The sequence below is a fragment of the Bos indicus genome, chromosome 6 (assembly GCF_029378745.1).
Source record: "Bos indicus isolate NIAB-ARS_2022 breed Sahiwal x Tharparkar chromosome 6, NIAB-ARS_B.indTharparkar_mat_pri_1.0, whole genome shotgun sequence".
Taxonomy (NCBI): Eukaryota; Metazoa; Chordata; class Mammalia; order Artiodactyla; family Bovidae; genus Bos; species Bos indicus.
Genome location: NC_091765.1, coordinates 11,505,784 through 11,530,135, shown reverse-complemented (window position 1 = coordinate 11,530,135; position 24,352 = coordinate 11,505,784). Strand labels below are relative to the sequence as shown.

The following is a 24,352-nucleotide window of genomic DNA, read 5'->3' as shown; positions in this document are numbered from 1 at the left end:
TCTTCTTAAAGCCACTGTATAGCACACACAAATTGAATCTCTGTAATGTGTTAATAGGGATTTCTTATCAACTTATCAACTACTCACAGAGAAGACTTAATCTGACTTTTTAATCAGAATGTCTTTATTAGTGTAGATAAAGGGCTTTACTTGACTTTGCCTTAGATTAAGAAGCAGAGCACCGCTGAGATGGACATCATCAGATGGTCAACACCGAAATCAGATTGATTATATTCTTTACAGCCAAAGAAGGAGAAGCTCTATAGAGTCAGCAAAAACAAGACCAGGAGAAGACTGTGGCTCGGATCATGAACTACTTATTGCCAAATTCAGACTTAAATTGAAGAAAGTAGGGAAAACCACTAGACCATTCAGGTATGACCTAAATCAAATCCCTTATGATGATACAGTGGAAGTGAGAAATAGATTTAAGGGACTAGATCTGATAGACAGAGTACCTGATGAACTATGGACGGAGAGTTTGTGACATTGTACAGGAGACAGGGATCAAGACCATCCCCATGAAAAAGAAATGCAAAAAAAAGCAAAATGGCTGTCTGAGGAGGCCTTACAAATAGCTGTGAAAAGAAGAGAAGTGAAAAGCAAAGGAGAAAAGGAAAGATATAAGCATCTGAATGCAGAGTTCCCAAGAATAGCAAGGAGAGATAAGAAAGCCTTCCTCAAAAAAAAAAAAAAAAAAAAAAAGAAAGCCTTCCTCAGCAATCAATGCAAGGAAATAGAGGAAAATAACAGAATAGGAAAGACTAGGGATCTCTTCAAGAAAATTAGAGATACCAAGGGAACATTTTATGCAAAGATGGGCTCAATAAAGGACAGAAATGGTAGGGACCTAACAGAAGCAGAATATATTAAGAAGAGATGGCAAGAACACACAGAAGAACTATACAAAAAAGATTTTCACGACCCAGATAATCATGATGGTGTGATCACTCACCTAGAGCCAGACATCCTGGAATGTGAAGTCAAGTGGGCCTTAGAAAGCATCACTACGAACAAAGCTAGTGGAGGTGATGGAATTCCAGTTGAGCTATTTCAAATCCTGAAAGATGATGCTGTGAAAGTGCTGCACTCAATATGCCAGAAAATTTGGAAAACTCAGCCGTGGCCACAGGACTGGAAAAGGTCAGTTTTCATTCCAATCCCAAAGAAAGGCAATGCCAAAGAATGCTCAAACTACAGCACAATTGCACTCATCTCACACGCTAGTAAAGTAATGCTCAAAATTCTCCAACCCAGGCTTCAGCAATACTTGAACTGTGAACTTCCAGGTGTTCAAGCTGGGTTTAGAAAAGGCAGAGGAACAAGAGATCAAATTGCCAACATCTGCTGGATCATGGAAAAAGCAAGAGATTTCCAGAAAAACATCTATTTCTGCTTTACTGACTATCCCCAAGCCTTTGACTGTGTGGATCACAATCAACTGTGGAAAATTCTGAAAGAGATAGGCATACCAGACCACCTGACCTGCCTCTTGAGAAACCTATATGCAGATCAGGAAGCAACAGTTAGAACTGGACATGGAACAACAGACTGGTTCCAAATAGAAAAAGGAGTACGTCAAGGCTGTATATTGTCACTCTGCTTATTTAACTTATATGCAGAGTACATCGTGAGAAATGCTGGGCTGGAAGAAGCACAAGCTGGAATCAAGATTACTGGGAGAAATATCAATAACCTCAGATATGCAGATGACACCACCCTTATGGCAGAAAGTGAAGAGGAACTAAAAAGCCTCTTGATGAAAGTGAAAGAGGAGAGTGAAAAAGTTGGCTTAAAGCTCAACATTCAGAAAACGAAGATCATAGCATCTGGTCCCATCACTTCATGGGAAATAGATGGGTAAACAGTGGAAACAGTGTCAGAGTTTATTTTTTGGGGCTCCCAAATCACTGCAGATGGTGACTGCAGCCATGAAATTAAAAGACGCTTATTCCTTGGAAGGAAAGTTATGACCAACAAACCAGGCAGTATATTAAAAAGCAGAGACATTACTTTACTAACAAAGGTCCATCTAGTCAAGCCTATGGTTTTTCCAGTGGTCATGTATTAATGTGAGAGTTGGACTGTGAAGAAAGCTAAGCGCCAAAGAATTGATGCTTTTGAACTGTGGTGTTGGAGAAGACTCTTGAGAGTCCCTTGGACTGCAAGGAGATCCAACCAGTCCATCCTAAAGGAGATCAGTCCTGGGTGTTCATTGGAAGGAATGATGCTGAAGCCGAAACTCCAACACTTTGGCCACCTCATGCGAAGAATTGACTCACTAGAAAAGACTCTGATGCTGGGAGGGATTGGGGGCAGGAGGAGAAGGGGACGACAGAGGATGAGATGGCTGGATGGCATCACCGACTTGATGGACATGAGTTTGGGTAAAGTCCGGGAGTTGGTGATGGACAGTGAGGCCTGGCGTGCTGTGATTCATGGGGTCACAAAGAGTCGGACATGACTGAACGACTGAACTGAACTGAACTAGATTAAGAATGATTTTTTTTTTAATTCAAGTTATAAAAACTGCAAAGAACTAGTGAAACGGATACATTTGTTTTTGTGACTTTTTGTTTTCCATCGTCTGCCTGATTTCATGCAGCTTTTTAAAAATAAGGTTTATGATTCAAAGCACTTGCTCCTTTTGGATCTCTACTATGTGTAAACAATCCTTGGAATTAATGTTATTCACTATGTAGTCAGTTTGCTAGAGTATTTCATATTTTTAAGCCAACATTTTCCAATTAATTTTGAATTGTGAACAGCACAGTTGCAATTCTGTTCTTTTCCATTTACTTACATTAAAGATTCATTTTGGGTAATCAGAGAACTTTGTATCAGCCATTTTTTACCTTAAAGGTTTGCTTCTGACACTTTAATAAATTATCCTGTAGTCTATGCTGGAAGGTAACTGAATTTTTTGCTCAACAGCACTCTTGTTGACACCTGTTCATTTATTACCATTTCTTCCATCAGTTGACTCACTTGAGGCTAATTCTGATTAAGTGCTTTCAAACAAGGACCACTATTGGTTTACATTAATGAGGAAATGGTGGAAAGGCAGCTTTCAAACATAAGAAATTAGAAAAAGAAAAATTACAAACCTTGGGATCAATTTTTCTATAAGTCATAACACAATTAACTATAAGATATGAAGCAGGAATGTATTATTTTCATTACATCCTGATGTTTTGCTTCATTTGGGAACTCTGTATTATGAAGGAAAATGAGGAGAAAAGATTGAAAAGAAAGATAGACTTACACAATCATATTTAGGAAGAAAAATTGTGCAGAAAAGCTTGAGTTAGGGAGAAATAGATTTAATCAAGTATCTGGAGTTGGATGATAAAAGCCCCTTTGACTTTTATGTTTGTGCTGTAATTTTTCCATCATGTTATCACCTCTAGCAGCATTTCTTGTTATGAAAGGAGATATTTGGGGAAGATTATTCTACAGATAAGCATTCTTTAGTAAGACACCTTTCACTATAAATGTAATCTTTAAACTTCAATACTGTAAACAAATGGATGTGGTTAACCCAGCTGTTCCCTGACTCAGTTAATTTCACATACCATCACAGATACAAGATATGTAAAACACTTACTTGCTAAGTTTTTCCCATATTTACTGAAGCAGAATAAAATCATATTCTTTATCTATCTTGTTATAGACCTTCTGACTTTAAGTTTGGAGGATATATATTATATGTATAAATCTGGTCTTTATCTAGACTGGAGGCAAGCTTCCAATCAACTTGCATTTGAAAATATCCAGCCCTTCTGAAGGGACTGTAATGCATTTATTTTTGAGCCTGTTTGTCAAGACTGGAGTCTTTGTATATTTTATTAAAATTTTGTTTTAACAAATAAAAATAATGTCTCTCATTAAATTTATTAAATGAAATAATGCCTTTATTAAAAATAATTTTATCAAAAAATATGTTACAAAGTACAATGCTTGAAATGGACCAGTTCTCTTTTATTACTCAATATTATTCCTCTCACAATATCCTAACCAAAATAGTATCTCACTTTTACACAAACCTATAATAGAGGAATATTTATTTATTTATTATTATTTTCAAAATTCACTTATCAAAAATTTTCTCTTCTGGGAATATTCTGGGATATCTCACCCTTCAAAAATAAAATATTAAATAAATATATAATTTAATGTTTTATCTTAATCATCATGATGACTATGAATAATGCATGTTGAGGATGAAGAGGCTGTTAGGTAATTTGTTACATACAGGCTGACATGACATCAGGATTAGAGTCTTAAAATATCTCAACCACTAAGACTTTTATGAAAGCTACATTTCTAATTTATATTAATTCAATGGCCATTCAAAAATTTATTTGTTAACATAACACCAAGTTCCTTGGGCAAATCCTTACTCATTAGTAAAGACAATCTAATGCATTAGTATTAAATGAAAAGGTTATTGAGATGAGTGGCAAGATACATCATTAAAATGCCAGAAGAGTTGCTAATATCTCATTTGAAATGTAGATTTTGTTTTGAATTTTGACTTAAACAGTTTGGCTTCTAGAGAGCTCTTCTTGGTTGGCATAAGAATTATTCCAAGATAGATAATTCCTGGACTATTGTAAGGGGATGGTATTTGCAGCTGTATTTATTAGCTTATCTTGTCTGTTAAACATTTATGAGCTGGTTCTTTATCATCCAAAATGGCAAGGGAGCAAGAAAGATGAGCTGGGGAAAAGATACTATGAGACCTTGTAGACACTAAAGAGATATGATCATGGGTACAGATCCTGTGTCACAATGCCTTAAATATGCAAGAGCACTTTCTCTTCAGACCGACTCAAAAGCTTGGTGAAGAAATAGGGGGGAAATTAAAGGTATCCAATGAAGCATAAACTTTAGTATGTGAGCAAATCGGAAAGTCATCTCAGTCATCCATGTCCTTAATTTCTCAACACTTCCATTTCAGGAAATGAATATCTCTATTAGAAGAAAAAAGAGGCCCTAAAACATCACCATATTTCAATATTATGACAGTCATTCAGAGACTGGGTTTTGTGTCTATGTGTGTGTAGTGACTTGTTCTTTGTTGTAGAGAAAATGAGATTTTCCTTGCAATTACTAATAAGACATAGCAGTTTGGATAATATTCCTAAATATGAGAAAGAAATTTTGCATGTTATTGAATCTATTCTACTGCTCTGTAGATAGATCATTCAGTACCATAACTTTATATGTCATCTTGATGACAATACATCTTACTATTTCAGATATTACAGACAGAGCTCCTGAGCTGTAGCCAAATAACAAACAGATAATGTGGATGCCTAAAGTATATATCAAAATCAACTTATCAATAAATGTACTCTTAATAGGCCTTTTCCCAACTGGCTCCTCTCTCAATATTCCCCATCTCAGTAAACATGCTTTCATCCATCTACATTTACTTTTTTAAGAAGATAACAATCATCCTCTCAGAATTAGTACCATCCTGGAGCATCAGGAAGTTGAGATGGGGAGGACTCAGATTTCCAGTTCACACTTTTAATGCTAGCTTTTGAAAGGCAAGAGCAACTGCTTGTTTCCCTTTAATGTTTCATCAAATTATTTTGCGCTCCTGGCATCATCAGGTGGAGAACAGGTAACTTGTACTCAGACAGAAGGCAGGTAAGAAGAGAGGCATTTTTATGTCTGCTCCTATAATTTCTCCTTTACTACACATGTTGATCTGATTTTTATTTTCAGGAAGATCCCCTGGAGGAGGAAACAGCAACCCATTCCAGTATCTTTGCCGGGATAATCCTACCCACAGACAGAGGAACCTTGTGGGCTAGAGTCCGCAAAGAGTCAGACATGACTGAGCAACTGAGCAAGCATCCAAATGAATTTTTTAAAATGAAGAAAAATATTGGATATAAGATATTGCTTAGCAAAAGTGTTAACTATGAACTCGAAAAGCAAGATTCTCCAGTAAACTGGTAAGATGAACCTCCCTTGAAGGCAACTGTTCTCCCTAGACTCCCTCTGTTCTCAGGGGCTCTCCAGCAATCAAAAATACATAGCCTCTGCGCAATGTTCTAAGAACAAAGAACAAACCACAAAGCTGTGAGATCTCCAAGAGGGAAACTGTAAAGCTTGGTCAATGCCATAGCAGAGCCAGTGAACTAGTTGTACTTAAATTTGGTTTTGTTTGTTAATGGATCAGTATTTTCCCCCCAGTGACACCAAATAAGATGCACTGAGGTTAATAAGTCTAATTAAAGAAATATATATATACACATACACACACAAGACATTAGATCTTCCCTCATAGCTCAGTTGGTAAAGAATCCGCCTTCAAGGCAGGAGACCCGGGTTCAATTCCTGGGTCAGGAAGATACCCTGGAGAAGGAAATGGAAACGCACTCCAGTGTTCTTGCCTAGAGAACCCCATGGAAAGAGGACCCTGGTGGGCTACAGTCTATGGGGTCACAAGGGTTGGACACAGCTGAGCAACTAAGCTAACACACACTCACACGTAAGATATTAAATCTATTCCTTTTAGTCATCTGTTTAACAGTCAAATGTGCAAAAATTACACATTTGTGATGTGTAGTGAAAAAGTCCTCCTTTTTATCATTAAAATTATAAGTTAAAAGTTACTTTTCTTGGGTAATGGCAGTCTAACAGATTTCTTTCTGTTTTTCTTTAACACAGAAAACATTCCATTAAAGATATTAGGTGAAATATTACAAAGCCTGTGTGTTTTTCTAAATATAAGTTCATTTTAAACTCTACTTTATTGGTTGTTAATTGGAATCTATTATTTTTATCATTATAAGTGACATTAAATGTCAGTGGATAGTATAAAATTACAATATGTTTTCTGTGGTCTAATAATATCTTGATTTTAGAAATAAATGTGTTGAAGCTCTTAATTAAAGAAAACAGAAGAAGAGGGAAGGTGGAAGGGACAAGGAGGAAGGGAGGGGGAGGGAAGGGAAGGAAAAGAGGAAAGAAGTAAAGAAAGAGAAGAAAGAAAAAAGAAAAAAAAACCACAAAGACTATGGACACAACATTAAGTATTTCCACTTGTTACACGATTTTAAAATTAATTTAAAAAGACTAACCTTCATAAATTCTGAGGCTGTTCATTTTGCAAAGCATCCTAGGGAGAAAGGACAGCACATACTGTTCATCTCTTGTACCAGCATCCTCTTTGTGAGCAAAGGACTAACAGGATTGGTTTCTGGGCTCTTTGAAATGAGGATGATTTTTTCAAAAGTTCTAGCAAACTCATGGTGTGATTAAAATAAAAGGCGATCCTTTCTCAAAGAAGAACATGTTGATGGAATAGCTTGAATATTAAGAAATAAGAATATTAGCATTGTCTCTAAATCTGAGCATCACATCAGTCAGTGTCCTTTTGAATGATCCATAAAAACTTGCACAAAGCAGCCCCAGCCCTCTGCTCACCTCATTTCCTCTCTTTACTCTTATCCCATCCTCTTTGTATTATTTATTTTTTTTCCATCCCCTTTTCTTTATATAACTCCGGTTCACTATCTCATTAGATTCCTCACAGGGTGAAACACACTTCTCCTTCAATGACACTCAAAACTCTATACATTCTGTTCAGCTTGAATGTCATATCACCCTTGAAGACTTCTGATTTTTTTCACTCAGTGATAATCTCCCCTCTTCTGTGTTTCTATGCCTTTTGTGATCGCACAAAAGCCATATCCACATTTTCTGTTGTATGTTTGCTTCTTCCACCAGTCTGTGAAGACTGCACTCTTGTCTTCTTATATCTCTGGCACACTAACCACACTTAATAGGTGTTTATGAATGAATCAAGGAGGCTACAGCTGAGAGGTAGGCAAGGAATTTTCCAAAATACAGATACAGATAGATGTATATCTGCGATAAATGTGTTCAGCCCTGGAAGTTGATGTAATATAGTTAGTTATTGCTGTTAAAATCACTCTATCACAAAAAGACAGATTTTCCCCAAGTTATTATTTTGAACAGTAGTCTAACTTGGAGAGACACTGAACTATACTGCTGAAAGAATGTGGGTAGAATCTGTCCTCCCAACAGAAGTAGAAGAGATTAAGAAGCGGTGGCAAGAATACATAGAAAATAATTATACAACAAAGGTCTTAATGAACAGGATAACCACAATGATGTGGTCACTCACCTAGAGAAAGACATCCTGGAATGTGAAGTCAAGTAGGCCTTAGAAAGCATCACTACAAACAAAGCTAGTGGAGGTAATGGAATTCCAGCTGAGCTATTTAAAATCCTGGAAGATGATGCTGTGAAAGTGCTGCATTCAATATGCCAGCAAATTTGGAAAACTCAGCAGTGGCCACAGGACTGGAAAAAGGTCAGTTTTCACTCTGATCCCAAGGAAGGACAATGCCAAAGAATGTTCAAACTACAGGACAACTGTGCTCATTTCGCATACTAGTAAGGTTATGCTCAAAATCCTTCAAGCTAGACTTCAACAATATGTGAACCGAGAAGTTCCAAATGTACAAGCTTGGTTTAGAAAAGGCAGAGGAATCAGAGATAAAATTTCCAACATCCCTTGGATCATAGACAAAGCAAAAGAATTTCAGAAGAATATTTATTTCTGCTTCATTGACTATGCTAAAGCCTTTGATTGTATGGATCACAACAAACCATGGAAAATTTTTAAAGAGACAGGAATACTGAACCACCTTACCTGTCTCCTGAGAAACCTGTATGCAGGTCAAGAAGAAACAGAATCAGGTACAGAACAATGGACTGGTTCAAAACTGGGAAAGGAGTATGACAAGGCTGTATATTGTCCCCCTGTTTACTTAACTTACATGCAGAGTACATCATGCAAAATGCTGGGCTAGATGGCACACAAGCTGGCATCAAGACTGCTGGGAGAAGTATCAACAACCTCAGATATACAGATGACACCATTCTAATGGCAGAAAGTGAAGAGCAACCAAAGAATTTCTTGATGAGGGTGTAAAAGAGAGTGAAAACAATGGGTTAAAACCCAACATTCAAAACACTAAGGTCATGGCATCCGGTACCATTCAGTTCAGTTCAGTTCAGTCCCTCAGTCGTGCTGACTCTTTGTGACCCCATGAATCACAGCACGCCAGGCCTCACTGTCCATCACCAACTCCCGGAGTTCACTCAGACTCACGTCCATCGAGTCAGTGATGCCATCCAGCCATCTCATTCTCTGTCATCCCCTTCTCCTCCTGCCCCCAATCCCTCCCAGCATCAGAGTCTTTTCCAATGAGTCAACTCTTCGCATGAGGTGGCCAAAGTACTGGAGTTTCAGCTTTAGCATCATTCCTTCCAAAGAAATCCCAGGGCTGATCTCCTTCAGAATGGACTGGTTGGATCTCCTTGCAGTCCAAGGGACTCTCAACAGTCTTCTCCAACACCACACTTCAAAAGCATCAATTCTTCAGTACTCAGCCTTCTTCACAGTCCAACTCTCACATCCATACATGACCACAGGAAAAACCATAGCCTTGACTAGATGGACCTTTGTTCGCAAAGTAATGTCTCTGCTTTTTAATATGCTATCTAGGTTGGTCATAACTTTCCTTCCAAGGAGTAAGCGTCTTTTAATTTCATGGCGGCAGTCACCACCTGCAGTGATTTTGGAGCCCCCAAAAATAAACTCTGACACTGTTTCCACTGTTTACCCATCTATTTCCCATGAAGTGATGGGACCAGATGCCATGATCTTCGTTTTCTGAATGTTGAGCTTCTAGCCAACTTTTTCACTCCCCACTTTCACTTTCATCAAGAGGCTTTTTAGTTCCTCTTCACTTCTGCCATAAGGGTGGTGTCATCTGCATTTCTGAAGTTATTGATATTTCTCCCAGCAATCTTGATTCCAGCTTGTGTTTCTTCCAGCCCAGCATTTCTCATGATGTACTCTGCATATAAGTTAAATAAACAGGGTGACAATATACAGCCTTGACGAACTCCTTTTCCTATTTGGAACCAGTCTGTTGTTCCATGTCCAGTTCTAACTGTTGCTTCCTGACTTGCATACAGATTTCTCAAGAGGCAGGTCAGGTGGTCTGGTATTTCCATCTCTTTCAGAATTTTCCACAGTTGATTGTGATCCACACAGTCAAAGGCTTTGGCATAGTCAATAAAGCAGAAATAGATGTTTTTCTGGAACTCTCTTGCTTTTTCCATGATCCAGCAGATGTTGGCAATTAGATCTCTGGTTCTTCTGCCTTTTCTAAAACCAGCTTGAACATCAGGAAGTTCGCAGTTCACGTATTGCTGAAGCCTGGCTTGGAGAACTTTGAGCATTATTTTACTAGCATGTGAGATGAGTGCAATTGTGTGGTAGTTTGAGCATTCTTTGGCATTGCCTTTCTTTGGGATTGGAATGAAAACTGACCTTTTCCAGTCCAGTACCATTACCTCATGGCAAATATGAGGGTAAAATGTGGAAACAGTGACAGCTTTTATTTTCCTCTTCTCCAAAATCACTGTGGATGGTGACTGCAGCCATGAAATGAAAAGATGAAAAATAAGACAGACAAGTCATAGACAATGACTGCAAAAAAGGCCAGGCAACCATTCTTTGAGGTGGTGACTTTTGACCTGAGACATGAGAGGCAGTAGACATCAAGGTTAACAAATTCCTGGAAGTAACCCTTATAAGCAAAAAGGATGCAAGCACAAAAGCCCTGAAGGGCAAACGATCTTGGCATCTTTGAAGGACTGTGTGGAGACAAGCATGGTGTGGTTTGAGTGGAACTTGGCCAATGCAGAGAAGCCAGCAGAAGGCCAAGTCATGGACCAGAGTTTGAATTTTATTCTGAGATTAAGTGAGAAGCCTTTGAAGGCATTTAAGAATGACCACGACATTTGTCTGTGTTGGATTTAACAATATCATTCTGACTGCCCTTGGGAATAACAGAGTTGGTGGCCAGAATGGTAACAGTTCTCTGGAGGAGAGATAAGGGGGCCATCATCAGGAAGTGGAGAGAAAAACACTAATTGGAACATACTTTGAAAGTAGATGGCTTCCCTCATAGCTCAGTTGGTAAAGAATCCACCTGCAATGTGAGAGACCTGGGTTCGATCCCTGGGTGGGGAAGATCCCCTGGAGAAGGAAAAGGCTACCCACTCCAGTATTCTTGGGCTTCTCTTGTGGCTCAGCTGGTAAAGAATCCACCTGCAATGTGAGAGACCTGGGTTCGATCCCTGGATGGGGAAGATCCCCTGGAGAAGGGAAAGGCTACCCACTCCAGTATTCTGGCCTGGAGAATTCCGTGTATTGTATAGTCCATGGGGTTGCAAAGAGTTGGACATGACTAAGAAACTTTCACGGAGAAGGCAATGGCAACCCACTCCAGTACTCTTGCCTATAAAATGGACGGAGGAAATGAAAATGCTCCTCCTGCCATGGACGGAGGAGCCTGGTAGGCTGCAGTCCATGGGGTCACTAAGAGTCGGACACGATTGAGCGACTTCATTTTCACTTTTCACTTTCATGCATTGGAGGAGGAAATGGCAACCCACTCCAGTGTTCTTGCCTGGAGAATCCCAGGGACAGTGGGGCCTGGTGGGCTGCCATCTATGGGGTCGCACAGAGTTGGACACGACTGAAGTGACTTAGCAGCAGCAAGCAACTTTCAAATTTTTTCACTTTCAGTTTTTTGAAAGTAGAATTGACGGTATTTATTGATAGATTTCGGAGAAGGCAATGGCACCCCACTCCAGAACTCTTGCCTGGAAAATCCCATGGATGGAGGAGCCTGGTAGGCTCCAGTCCATGGGGTCACTAAGAGTCGGACACGACTGAGCGACTTCACTTTCACTCTTCACTTTCACTCATTGGAGAAGGAAATGGCAACCCACTCCAGTGTTCTTGCCTGGAGAATCCCAGGGACCGGGGAGCCTGGTGGGCTTCTGTCTATGGGGTCACACAGAGTTGGACACGACTGAAGTGACTTAGCAGCAGCAGCAGCAGTGGCACTGATAGATTTAGTCATTCAACAGATATACAACATGACCTACAGTGAGCATCAATGTGCAAAACGAATGTCTCCTGATATTACTTGGGAATATGCCTGCTCTCTACAAAATCATTTCCAAAGCCAATCATTAGATTGAGTTAATAACTCCTCACATTGTAAGTCACCATCACCGTACTTCCTATGAATGGGTGTTTTTCTAAAATCTAAATTACTAAAGATTCAAGAATCATTATAAGCTATAGCGTATATTTTTTAAGGTGTATTCAGCAAAAGATGGAATAGAAGATGATTTCAATTTGAGGCATTGTGATGTGTTTAAAGTTTCTTTTTTTATTTCTTTAAATAGCTCATAATTTCTAAAATCTTTGTGTTTATGATCATAACATTGCAGCCCATGTAGAAAAGTCTACCTGTATTGATTTGATTGCTTGAGCAAGTTATTTAAGTGAACTACAGAATGGACTTCTGAAAAGAAATTGCAAGAGAACGGCAATTTTCAAGTCACATCTTTTATTCACATTTAGTTTGAAGGTGTATCTATGTGTGAAAAAAAGTTTAAGTGGCTATAATAACAGCTTCAAGAAGGAGCACAATTCTGCTACTTACACTTTATACTTTGAATGACATTATTGGATACCTTAAATTGGCTTAAAAGTGACAATTGTAAATCAGGGAAACACTTCATGCTTGATATCTTATCTTTTACATTGCTTAAGCTAGTAATTTTCATACAGGGCTAAACTCCCCATGAACCCTATTCACAAAAACACAGTCTTTCATGAAAAGTAAATCTCTTGGATCCTTCTCTAGTTTTAGTTAATGTTATCACTGAGAGGTTTGAACACTGACTGTTTTGTTAGGTGTGAAGTCCAGTGAAGACAGATCTATAGGGTCAATGCTGGCAGACATGAAAAGTGTCTCCCCATTGTAATATGTAATGAAAGTCAGTCTAGAGTTTTGCATTTGGTTTGTGGGTTTGGGTTTTCTTATTTCTAATAAGTTCAACTCATTCATCTAAATTATCTGTAATTATGTCTCATTTGGGAAGGTCTTCCATTTTTCATATCATTAATTTTATGTACTAAACACAGAGATTGCTATAATTCTATAATACTCCTCATCTGAGCACAACAGTCAGTGTTGGAACATAAAATATATCAAAGTATGGACCTAGTGTTTCTAGCAGAGCTCCCTATTAACCAAAAAAAATAAAATAAAATAAAATAAAATAAATAAACAAAAGGCCTTAAAATCAGCAAGGCCAGCAACAAAAACAAAAACCTTTGGCAAAAACATCTGACGTACTTTGGTAGACAACAAAATCAAATTAAAACAAAACAAAACAAGTCTTGACCAACCAAGCAAGCACTGCATTTGATGACACAGTTTGCTTCACTGGAATAAAGAATAATGATAGATATTTTATTGTTTAAAAATAGCTCAGAAGGCACAATAAAGTGACAATCAAGAACATTTTCAGAAGCGAAGCCTATAATAAAATAAATACCTTTGTAAAAGAGAATGCATTTATCACATGATTTATGTGTTCTAGCAGGGAGAAACAATCAAGCAAATTCACACTGTAAATAAACTCAGGGTTTGCAGTTTGCTAACATCCTCAAATATATTTGATAATAAAAGTGATATATACTTCCACTTTCTCAAATAAGAATTACTTCCAAATTATTTACATTTTCTCTGAAAAAAAATCCAACACTAGTTTTTGTCACATCTCATACTCCCTCTAAAGGAACCAACATTAGTTTCCTCATTTCATTTACGGACAGAGAAATTCTGAAGCACAGAGAAACTACACAACTTTTTCTTCAGTATTTAGCCAGCCTGGAAGAATAAAAGAAGAACTTCTGAGTTTGGTGAATACATTTACATTCCTGCTGTTCATCTGATTTTACGAAAAGAGAGAGAACTAGCTTCCTCATCTTTCCATCCTTGCCTCTTCTTTTTCCTTCTCTTTCTTCCACATTTGCCCTCTGCTCTCATTTCTTTTCCCCGCTTCCTTTTTCTATTCCTTCTTTCTCCTTTCCTTTCCCTTTTCTTCTGAAGCAATTTAAACAACTCATGTGAAATGATGGCATGCAGTCAACACAGGTAGTCTGATGATATAATTTTTATGTACTGTCTTATTGAACAGGTGCCTGTTGAGGGAATACTTGTTCCTGAGGGTACATTCAGCACAGGTGAGGGAGATGACATTCACTAAACATAAAGCTATTTACCACTGTGAGCAGTATTACACACGTGGCTCTTTGTATATATTACATATACACGTAGCAGTGAGAGCTCACCTGTGAGGGGATCCAGGTGAGGAAGAGAAATCAGAGATAGAGTCTCAGGGAAAACAGTGAGGTGAAGTCGAGAGTAATGGGAATAGAAAGCCAGAAAGAAAAACACCAATACAGTATGCTGCTGCTGCTGCTAAGTCGTTTCAGTCATGTCCAACTCTGTGTGACCCCATAGAAGGCAGCCCACCAGGCTCCTCTGTCCCTGGGATTCTCCAGGCAAGAACACTGGAGTGGATTGCCATTTCCTTCTCCAATGCAGGAAAGTGAAAAGTGAAAGTGAAGTCGCTCAGTCGTGTCCGACTCTTAGCGACCCCATGGACTGCAGCCCGTGGGATCCTCCATCCCATGGGATTTTCCAGGCAAGAGTTCTGGAGTGGGGTGCCATTACCTTCTCCGCCAATACAGTATACTAATGCATATATATGGAATTTAGAAATATGGTAACGATATGCAAGAGAGCAAAAGAGACACAGATGTATAGAACAGCCTTTTGGACTCTGTGGGAGAGGGAGAGGGTGGGATGATTTGAGAGGGTAGCATTGAAACATGTATAATATCATATATGAAATGAATCGGCAGTCCAGGTTCAATGCATGATACTGGTTGCTTGGGGCTGGTGCACTGGGATGACCCTGAGGGGTGGTATGGAGAGGGAGGATGGAGGGGGGTTCAGGATGCGGAATACGTGTACACCCATGGCAGATTCATGTTGATGTATGGCAAAACCAATACAATATTGTAAAGTAATTAACATCCAATTAAAATAAATAAATTTAAATTAAAAAAAAAAAAGAAAAGTACGGTAGACATTAGAAGGAGTGTGTATCCAAGGCCCTAACCTGTCAGCTAGAATTATAAATCAAAATATTATTTGGGTCTATCACTTCCTTGTTTGAATTCCTTTCCTCTTCTTTTGTGACATGTCATACAAAAATTTCCATGATTTTATTTACCTACTCTTAATGACTTTCGGAGAAGGCAATGGCACCCCACTCCAGTACTCTTGCCTGGAAAATCCCATGGACGGAGGAGCCTGGTAGGCTGCAGTCCATGAGGTCATTAAGAGTCAGACATGACTAAGCAACTTCACTTTTACTTTTCACTTTCCTGCATTGGAGAAGGAAATGGCAACCCACTCCAGTGTTCTTGCCTGGAGAATCCCAGGGATGGGGGAGCCTGCTGGGCTGCCGTCTATGGAGTCACACAGAGTCGGACACGACTGAAGTGACTTAGCAGCAGCAGCCATGACTTTACCTTCATTTTGTACTCTTGGAAAACACAAACATTTATAGCTCCCAAAATTGCCATGAGCATTTTACCCTCTGTGACCCTGTACACCTTTCCCCTCTACTGCTGCAAACTCCCATTCCCTATTTCTACCTCACTAGCTCATTTGTCTGATGAGTCCCTACAATGCTCAGCTCAAATACCAACTCCTCTGGATTGGTATTTGAGGATTTGAAGGATTCCCAGGCCTTCCTTCATGGATTTATACACACACATCAATATCCACACAACAGAACTGCTTTTTGGTGAACACATCACGAAGATCTCCTTGAAAAAAATCAAACAGTTGAGATATAAATAGTAGCCAAGGTTTAACACTCTAAGCAACTGATGACATTCTAACAACTCACCATAAATTAAGCACCACATTCCCAATTATTTTTATCAACAAGTAATACATTTGAGAGTTTATGAATCTCAAAGAAGCATTTAACAAATTTAGTGATAGACACCTTTGTTCATCTGATAAGACTATATGGATGAAAATGACAAGACTTTTTAATTCTTCAGTGGATATCAGTAAGTTTAATATCTATATAATATTAAATATCCTTATTATATCAAAATTATAAGCCACCGATGGAAAATCTAAGACAAAATAATTTGGTTTTCTAAAATAAAAAAATGAAAATAACATGTTTTAGAAAATAATTTGTAGTTTTATTTTCATAATATCTGACTCTGAGGAGCAGCCAGAGGAAAAGTACAAATAACGAAAATGAAATAAAATAAAGTGATCCAAAATGGTCTTTCTTCAATGTACTTCAAATTTTAAAAATAAATCAATATTAAAGAAAGAAACAAGACACTGAAATATCTAGGTGTTATACAATTTGTGGGGGAGAAGAGAGAATAAATGGTGGGGTGAAAACTCACAAACCAAAAAAAAAAAACCACACACAAATCAGTATTAATTTTGTGGACTCCCACAGAATGCACCTACTTTCTTATTATCTCACTAGCCACCAAATCATATAAACACTAATACAGAGCGATTTATTTTTGATAACCACAAATTTACTGATTTTGCTTTCAAAGAATCCTTAACTTATTAAGAACATTATGTATGTAATACTTATCTATTATAAGCCTCAAAATAGGAGAAATCTATCGACTAACATTTACAAAAATAGGAGGTTGTATTTTTTGCTGTTGAAAATTTATTTATGTAAAAGAGCTATTCCACAATCTTTTATAACATGCTTTGGGAAAACTAAATTATCCAGTTACACAAGATGAAACAGACTTCCCCCAATAAAATAATGCTGCTTTCATTTCTTTTTCTAGGGAAACAGAATTGAAAAAAAAAACAGTGCAATTTTATGGATTTGTTCATGATCTAGAAATATATTGGAATGTAAATTGTATCCCATCAGGACCTGTAGGAACCGCTGGTATAGAAAGATGCATGTCTACATAATAATAGCAACCTTTTCCTCATTTGATGAGAAGACAGAGTTCAGGGCTAGGATACAAACTATTCTGGTCTTTTGTGGTGGCAAACTTTACATTCTGAAATACTAATTGCTAAGTAAATTTGACTGCAAAAAAAAAAAAAAAAACATGCACTATTCCCAAATTGGGAGAAAGCAAAAATTTCTCGGCATTCTCTAAAACGTTATACTAACTCTGATTCTGATTTTCAGTGTAGACAAAAACAAAACAGTATTATCTGTAGTGAAGCCATGGATATTAGCTGACTCCATATTCTGCAACATTCCTACTGTGAGTGTGAATCGTTGCAGAAGTGAAGATTCATGTTCTTTTGTAAAGGTTAGTCTTGCAAATCTTTAAGTTTTTTTTTTTTTTTTTTTAAAGACCAAACGAAAAACTGATAAAGGGAAAAAAAGAGGTTACTATAGGTCTTTCAGTAAGTGGAAATAGAATTTTCCACAATCTATATACTCTACAGGAGTCCATTCTTCTCACAGTTGGTGGCAGTTCTCCCAGGCTCTAAAGCCTCAGAGCTCCAATACCATTAATTGCTTCAAAAGTTCCTGCCCAGATAAGAGGCACATTTCACTGTAGTAGAGCAGTTAGAAGTTAATTTATTATTCTTTAATAAATATTGCTGGAACATATGTCAATATCTTCCATGATCCTGAGTTAGAAATATTAACATATTATTTTATAAAGAAGTACATTTTATGTTCGTGTGTGCTAAGTCACTTCAGTTGTGTTCGACTCTTTGAGACCCTGTGGACTATAGCCCACCAAGCTCCTCTGTCCATGGGATTCTCCAGGCAAGAATACTGGAGTGAGTTGCCATGCCCTCCTCCCGGGGGTCTTCCTGACTCAGGGATCGAACCTGTGTCTCCTGGGATTCTGGCATTGCAGGTGGATTTCTTTTTTGCTGAGCCACCAGGGAAAACCAGGTGCAGTTCTTTACCACTTGGAATATGCGTTTGCTTTGTTCTACATGAAATATCTGATGGTTACAATGTTCTATAAAGCACAGCATTCATAGGAAATCAAAATTATCAAAGAATATTTGGATGTCTTGAGTATTAGTAATCTGTAATGCTTTATAATTTTCTTTAAAAAAGCTGTGGGATATTTTGTGCATTTTATTTTGCTGTGCTGCATATGTTTCTGTGAATTATCTTACATATCCACTTCCATATTATTTTAGGATTTAAAAGAACTTAAAGCTTAGTTCAGCTTAGTTCATGTTGATGTTTTCCTAAGCCTTGCAGCTGTCTTTAATCTATCTGAAAAGCGAGCACTAATTCATAATGTACTGCACCTGCTATTAGATTCCATGAATTTGGAGACTGATATACACAAGAAAGAAAAGCTCATTAGCCAGCCTAGGTGTGTGAAGGTTCAGGAGACAGTAGTGGGGAAGTACATCACTGCAGTTTCATTATACTCTACTGGCAACTGCAAGTACACCATTCTTTCAGGCTCATATTTTTTGTTCACCTGGATTTGCAACAGGCCAAAATCAGACAAAGGTTAGTGAGTCTAGGCACTGCTCTGGACTTTGGATGATGTAGTGGATTTCGTGGCTCCAGTACTGCCATTTTAAAGCCTTCTAGAATCAGAGAATATTTAGATATATCTGTCAAGAAAACTTAGAAAATTCTATTTTCATATTGTTCTATGTGGAGCACAAAATTAAAATGAGTTATAAAAATATTAAATCCAGCAAGGCATATTCATTTTAAGCTTTTATAGTTAGTGATGACAGCAACTGACAAGACTCCAGGCTTCCTCTACTACAGTAAATTGTTGCATAATTTATGGGGTGGTGTCTTGACTTGAATGATAGTGGGTTACCTGGTGTAAGCTGTTTCACCTCACACATGATTAAATTATATTTCTTCCTGCCTGTACAAAGATTATATTGAAAATGCAGGAAGAATTCGGCACTAGGGAAATACATGTTAGCATTTGACAAGTGTGGAACAGTGCAGGAAAATATCAATATGTGATGAGGTCATGATGGAATCTAAAAAAAAAAAAAAGCCAGGAGAAAGTTATCTGAATGTTAAGTGGACAGATGCTTAGCTATTCTTTTGAAATGTCATTCAAACAGCTTTCATTTAATTTTCATTTTTTTACATTAATCTGGGCAAAACCAGTTGGTATCTAAGGAAATCAAGAAACCCCAATTATTGCAGTTTGCTGAATCAAAAGATCTAATGGGCAACAATAACAGGAGTTTATATATGAGTCAAGATGTAAAAATATATTCCAATTTTCTGCTTTATGGTGTATTAGAAAATAATGACATATATTTTAAAATGTGTAAAACTATGAGAACAGCATGGCAGCTAGAATCAAAATGAAATTAAAAAAAAACATTGAACATGCATAAAGACAAATATTAGAGACTTTCGAGCACAGGCGATATACAGGTCTGTTCTAGAGAAGGGCAACACAAAATAATGTGAATTCCTAAAGTGGAAGCCAGACAGAGAAAGCAGCTACAATAGTCTTAGTGTGGTTCAGGCCTTTTTGACTGCAGAACAGAGTTGTGAAAGTTATAAACCAGGAAAAACAAAACACAAACAAACAAGGGGGTAGAACTTTTCAAGGATATTTAATCCAGTCCCATTCCTCAAGGCAATAAGGAAGAACTCTATAGCTTTTGATTCTATTTTAAAGTACTCTAGAGAGGGAAATTCCAGGATATTCCCTCATATACCTTTCCCAGCTTTTATTATCCTCATAGGATGTGTACATACAAATGAATCCAGAAACTATTCAATCAGTTCAAATGATCTGCTAAATCTGGCAGTAATACTTCTTTCAGGATACTAATGATAGAAATTTCTTCCTCTTCTACTTCCTTCAATACATCTATCAGTGAATATCTTCTCATTTTATATAATTTTTTAATTCTTTTGCTATTGTTTTTGTTTAGTTATTAAGTTGTGTCCGACTTTTTGTGACCCCACAGACTGTAGCCCCCCAGGCTCCTCTGTCTATGGGATTTCCCAGACAGGAATGTTGGAGTGGGTTTCCATTTGCTTCTCCAGGGGATTTTCCTGATTCAAGGATCAAACCCATATCTCCTGCATTAGCGGGAGGATTCTTCACCACTGAACCACCAGAGAAACCCTTAATTCTTATTGTTGATGTTGTTTCACTAAGTTGTGTCCAGTTCTCTACAACCTCATGGACTGGAGCATGAGCTAGAAGCCTGGTGGCTTCCCTGTCCTTCACTATGTCCCTGAGTTTGCTCAAACTCATGTCCATTGAGTCAATGATGCTATCCAAGCATCACATCCTCTGTTGCCCCCCTCTCCTTCTACCATCAATCTTTCCCAGCATCAGGGTCTTCTCCAAATAGTCAACTCTTCGCATCAGGTGGCCAAAGTATTGGAGCTTCAGCTTCAGCATAAGTCCTTCCAATGAATATGCAGGGTTGATTATTAATTCTCTTACATGTTGATAAACTGCCATTTCCTTTTTCCTCTGACCCTACTATAACTAAATATGTAGTGCTGGTTTGTAATATGTAAAATTAAACCTACTTCATATTTTTTATGTTTCATAATGAAAAATATATACCTATGTCTAAACTGGATAAGAACAGAATTACACAGTTTTAGCATCAGATGAGATATTAAAAGTAATAGATTTGACATTCCTACAAAATTTTTGTTTATACAGCTTTAATGACAAGAAACCAAATATGTCATGAGGCAGTCCATACAATTTACTGGCAGATTTAATCTATATTTATATAATATTTATACTTAAATAATTCTGGAATTTATGCACTATTTTCTTTGAAAGTAATTTTGGGGCTTTTTATTATTGCCTGTTAAATTTCATCTTGCTAGATTTGGTCTGTAAATTCACTGTGCTATGTATACTAGGTATTAACATTATGATCTGATGTATTTACCATCACTGCCACCTTTGTGTCACACTATCTTATCCTTATCCATCCGTTCATTAATATATTGAAAACCCAACACTAAGGACAAAAATCTATGGATCATTTACAAATCCTCAAAGAGAATCACTATGCAAGAGAGATGCCACAATATAAGGTGTCTATAGTATTTCCAGGATGTGAAAGTTTAGGTCATTATTGAAAAATGAAATAAGGTGAGATTGGTCTTAAATCTTTAGAGTTTATACTAACACTATGATCACTTATTCTACTTATAAGCCCCCAAGACATTGGTTTTCCATGTTCAAAATCAGTTCAAACAGTAGGTAGGAGAAGTGATCATCTTTCTCTATGATTTCATGGATGTTGATTGTTTCTACTGAAATCATATCTCCCTAAGGGACTTTGATACATTAAAAAAAAATGAAGTCATAGAATCTCCTTTGGGAACAGGCTCTGTGAGGATACAAATAGTCTTTAGAGTCAACATATCAGTGAACTCATGTTGAAAACATACATTCACATCACTGAATTTGTAGGCATTTTTTCTTCAGCATGGTTTTGATGAAAAAGAATAAGGAGATACTCTTTACTCTGACAAAGAATTAAGTGGAAATTAGAGAAAAAGGAGAGACCAGAGGAGAAGACTGGGTATCAGTATTACTTTATTTCTGTTTTCTTCTTTTCTCATTTTCCTTCCAGAAGGCTTCTTCTTTGCCAGTCTTGCTGAAACCACCTAACTTAAAATAGCCATTAATCAAGCAGTCTCAGTACTTATTTTCTGGATGTCAATGAAGGACTATTGATCACAGCAGATCAACTCTCAGTTCAGTTCAGTCACTCATTCATGTCCAACTCTTTGCGACCCATTGACTGCAGCACCCCAGGCCTCCCTGTCCATCACCAACTTCCGGAGCCTACTCAAACTCATGTCCATCAAGTCGGTGATATAATCCAACCATCTCATTCTCTGTCGTCCCCTTCTCCTCCAGCCTACAATCTTTCCCAGCATCAGGGTCTTTTCAAATGAGTCAGTTCTTTGCATCAGGTGGCCAAAGTATTGGAGCTTGGAGCTTCAGCTTCAGCATCAGTCCTTCCAATGAATATTCAGGACTTATTTCCTTTAGAATGGACAGGTTGGATCTCCTTGCAGCCCAAGGGACTCTCAAGAGTCTTCTCCAACACCACAGTTCAAAAGCATCAATTCTTCAGCACTCAGCCTTCTTTATAGTCCAACTCTCACATCCATACATGACTACTGGTAAAACCATAGCTTTGACTAGATGGAACTTTGTCAGTAAAGCAATGCCTCTGCTTTTTAATATGCTGGCTAGGAAAGCTGAGCACAGAAGAATTGATGCTTTTGAACTGCAGTGTTGGAGAAGACTCTTGAGAGTCCCTTGGACTGCAAGGAGATCCAACCAGTCCATCCTAAAGGAGATCAGTCCTGGGTGTTCATTGGAAGGACTGATGCTGAAGCTGAAACTCCAATACTTTGGCCACCTGATGTGAAGGGCTGATTCATTTGAAAAGACCCTGATGCTGGGAAAGATTGAGGGCAGGAGGAGAAGGGGACAACGAAGGATGAGATGGTTGGATGGCATCACTGACACAATGGACATGGGTTTGGGTGGACTCTTGGAGTTTGTGATGGACAGGGAGGCCTGGTGTGCTGCGCTTCATGGGGTCGGAAAGAGTCAGACATGACTGAGTGACTGAACTGAACTGAACTGAGGTTGGCCATAGTTTTTCTTCCAAGGAGCAAGTGTCTTTCAATTTCATGGCTGCAGTCACCATCTGCGGTGACTTTGGAACCCCCCAAAATAAAGTCTGTCACTGTTTCCATTGTTTCCCCATCGATTTTCCATCAAGTGATGGGACCAGATGCCATGATCTTAGTTTTCTGAATGCTGAGTTTTAAGCCAACATTTTTACTCTCCTCTTTCATTTTCATCAAGAGGCTCTTCAGTGTTTCTTTGCTTGTTGTCATAGGGTGGTGTCATCTGCATATCTGCTGTTATTGATACTTCTTCAGGCAACCTTGATTCCAGCTTGTGCTTCATCCATCTTGGCATTTCACATGATGTATTCTGCGTATAAGTTAAATAAACAGGGTGACAATATACAGCCTTGACATACTCCTTTCCCAATTTGGAACCAGTCTGTGGTTCCATGTCCAGTTCTAACTGTTGCTTCTTGACCTACATTCAGATTTCTCAAGAGGCAGGTCAGGTGGTCTGGTATTCCCATCTCTTGAAGAATGTTCCACAGTTTGTTGTGATCCATACAAAGGCTTGGTATATTCAATAAAGCAGAAGCAGATGTTTTTCTGGAACTCTCTTGCTTTTCTGATGATCCAATGGATGTTGGCAATTTGATCTCTGGTTCTTCTGCCTTTTCTAAATTCAGCTTGAACATCAGGAAGTTCACTGTTCATGTATTGCTGAAGCCTGGCTTGGAGAATTTTGAGCATTACTTTACTAATGTGTGAGATGAGTGCGACTATGCAGTAGTTTGAGCATTATTTGGCATTGCTTTTCTTTGGGATTGGAATGAAAACTGACCGTTTCCAGTCCTGTGGCCACTGCTGAGTTTTCCAAATTTGCTGGCATATTGAGTGCAGCACTTTCATAGCATCATCTTTTAGGATTTGAAATAGTTCAGCTGGAATTCCATCACCTCCCCTAACTTTGTTCATAGTGATGCTTTCTAAGGCCCACTTGACTTCACATTCCAGGATGTTTGGCTCTAGATGAGTAATCACACCATTGTGGTAATCTGGGTCATGAAGTTGGTTTTTGTGTAGTTCTGTGTATTCTTGCCACCTCTTCTTAATATTTTCTGCTTCTGTTAGGTCCATAACATTTCTGTCCTTTATTGTGCTCATCTTTGCATGAAATGCATCACTTCTGGTGCCTCTCTAGTCATAACAGGACACAGCTACAAAAAATTCCAAGCTTACAGTATCTTTACTTCATTCATCACTTTCTTCCCTCTTCCTTTGTTTCCCATTTTATTTCACTCCCTTCCTGTCTGTTCCCATCTTCATTTCCTCATTTGGTGTGATGGTTAAGTTTGTACCAACTTGACTGGGCCACAAGTTACACAGCTCAAACATTATTCTGGGTGTGTCCATGAGGATGCTTTTGATGAGATTAACAACCAAATTGGTCAACTGAGGAAAGCAGATAAGGTGGGTGGGTCTGATCTAATCTGCTGAAGGCCAAATAGAATGAAAAGTCTCACTCTTCTGTGAATAAAAAGGAATTTCTTCTGCCCCATTGCCTTTGAACTGATTACTGTGTTTTACTTTCTTTTAACCTGCCTAAGAACCTGAAGTGAAACACTGGCTCTTCCTGGGTCTCAATCCTGTCTACTTTGGGGCTAGAACTACACCATCAGCTGTTCTGGTTCTCAGGCTAGAG

The 24,352-nt window shown here is 38.2% G+C and overlaps 1 protein-coding gene across 1 annotated transcript in view; it reads right to left on the bottom strand.

Annotated features, from left to right (window-relative positions):
• Positions 1 to 24,352, bottom strand: part of LOC109560113 (bifunctional heparan sulfate N-deacetylase/N-sulfotransferase 4) — a 317,526-nt gene that overhangs the window by 83,659 nt on the left and 209,515 nt on the right. The gene's annotated exons all lie outside the window — the stretch shown is intronic.